Below are 2,500 nucleotides of genomic sequence, written 5' to 3'. Positions count from 1 at the left end.
TGGAAGAGTCAGGTGGTGAGTGCGTGGGGGTCCCAGTGTGGCGTTGAAGGATGAACACAGTGCAACGGTCAAGTTCACTGTTGTTGTCCCTGCCTAGGATGACAATATAGCCCGACTGTCCTCACTTTCTTCTTTATTGAGTAGCGTGAACTGTAAGCTTCAATTACAATGTTTAATTCATCAAACAAGTAAACAAGTAGTTGCAGGTACAACACAATTGATAAATACATTTTGGGTGGCACTTTGCAAGTATAACATTAAACAATACACAAATTCAGTCAAAGCACACATCTTTTATTGCTGAGGCTGGGTTTTAAATGGGGAACAACTACACCAGCCACAATAATGAAGCAGACACGCTGAAAAACAATTCTTGTCAAACTCGACTCTATCACCTACTATAATCACAAAATTAAGATCAAATTTAACCTAACTCTATGTAACAGACACCACATAAATATCAATAGCAAAATACATTACAAACATCTGGTCAACTCACCGATTTCTTTTAGCCAGCAAGGAAACTCCGCTTTAGCCTTCAACATAGTCTGACTGCCTGCCGCACACTGGCGACACCTCACGCTGACCTACCACACCTCAGCTCCTAACACCTGCCTTCTGCCTTGTAACCAACAATTGTACAGCCAACGATAGTAACAGTGGTAGTTGACCGTAATCATATAATTACCAAAATCACTTTTACTGATATGCCAAATGTCCATAACAACAATAATGATACCGTAATACATTATACCCTTCAGTAACCCATACACCATCATGCTAAACAATGGAGTGATACTTGTTGGTTAAATTGTACATCAACACATATCTGAATCCAGTGACATCCCTACTTCACTCTACAAATCCTCTCCTCGTATATCTGAAACAATACTTAGAAATGTTATAACAACTGAACACTAAGCAGTACTGCACGTCATGAGGTACACTGGCTGCCTTCTCACACTGAAACAGACGAGTAATGAAATACCTGTTGAGATACGTAAGCCCGTACTCTGAAGCGCTTTCCTCTCACCACAACTGTTTTCAAAGGCCACAGAGAGAGAGAGAGAGAGAGAGAGAGAGAGAGAGAGAGAGAGAGAGAGAGAGAGAGAGAGAGAGAGAGAGAGAATTTTTTTTAATGCTTTTATTCACAAAAAAAAAAAAAAATACAATATAATTTGTGAAAAAGACTGTTGATCCCTGATGGACAGTCTTATCAGGATGATGTTTGAATACATAAATAGATTAAATGTAAAATCACAGCATTTCTATGCACTAGTTATAGGTATTTTTACCAGCGCATCAGAATATCAAACGCTATCAAACAGTGTTTGATGTTCTTGCTTGGTTTAACCAAACTTTTTTTTTTTTTTCTTTAGAAAAGAGGGGTGAAGAATAAGAGTTAGTATAGAAGAAGTATAAAGGTTAGAAAATATTGAAAGACCGTAGAAGAGAAAAGTTGGTGGGCTAACCACCTTGCTATTTTTGTGTGATGTTTTGTATGAGAAGCGTCCCTTCCCAATCAACAAGATTGTTCTTTTCTTTCTTTCTGTGTCCTATTTCCGTTTCTCTGCCTTGTGTTTTACATATGAAATATGTGTTTGAGTTAGTTTTCTTTCCTTATTTATATATATATATATATATATATATATATATATATATATATATATATATATATATATATATATATATATATATATATATATATATATATATATATATATATATATATATATATATATATATATATATATATATATATATATATATATATATATATATATATATATATATATATATATATATATATATATATATATATATATATATATATATATATATATATATATATATATATATATATATATATATATATATATATATATATATATATATATATATATATATATATATATATATATATATATATATATATATATATATATATATATATATATATATATATATATATATATATATATATATATATATATATATATATATATATATATATATATATATATATATATATATATATATATATATATATATATATATATATATATATATATATATATATATATATATATATATATATATATATATATATATTTTTTATTTAATCTGTGATTATATATTATATTATATATTTATGAAGATTATATATTTATGAACTCCTTATATACATTGCAAGGTAAGTAATTTATGAATGTGTAATATATGTGTTAATATAGTGTGTAGGTGTACTGTGTGCATGCTTCATGTGATGGCACAGGACGGGCTGTGTCTCCCTGTTGCACCATAGGTGGAGTCAAGCGGAGATTCCACCACTATTCCCCTCGCTAACACCACGCAACTCTTCACCCCCCAAGATGTGGTTCCCTGATGCCAGCGACTCAGGACGAGGTGCAACTCCCTCACTTAGCTCCGCTAGCTGGAGGCCTGCGAGCCCTTCCAGTGGCCGGAACCCCTCGACGGCGGACTTTTGGGTGGAGCTGGC

At 31.8% G+C, this 2,500-nt stretch overlaps 1 long non-coding RNA gene across 1 annotated transcript; it reads right to left on the bottom strand.

Annotated features, from left to right (window-relative positions):
• Positions 1-116: 116 nt before the first annotated feature.
• On the bottom strand, positions 117-1,611 carry LOC135098708 (uncharacterized). Its single transcript, XR_010267290.1, has 2 exons — positions 500-1,611; positions 117-157 (listed from the first exon to the last, which is right to left on the bottom strand). It is a non-coding gene; the product is annotated as an uncharacterized LOC135098708 (long non-coding RNA).
• Between the last annotated feature and the right edge of the window lie 889 nt (positions 1,612-2,500).

Source organism: Scylla paramamosain, unplaced genomic scaffold, assembly GCF_035594125.1.
Source record: "Scylla paramamosain isolate STU-SP2022 unplaced genomic scaffold, ASM3559412v1 Contig76, whole genome shotgun sequence".
Taxonomy (NCBI): domain Eukaryota; kingdom Metazoa; phylum Arthropoda; class Malacostraca; order Decapoda; family Portunidae; genus Scylla; species Scylla paramamosain.
This window is presented reverse-complemented; position numbering and strand designations above follow the sequence as displayed.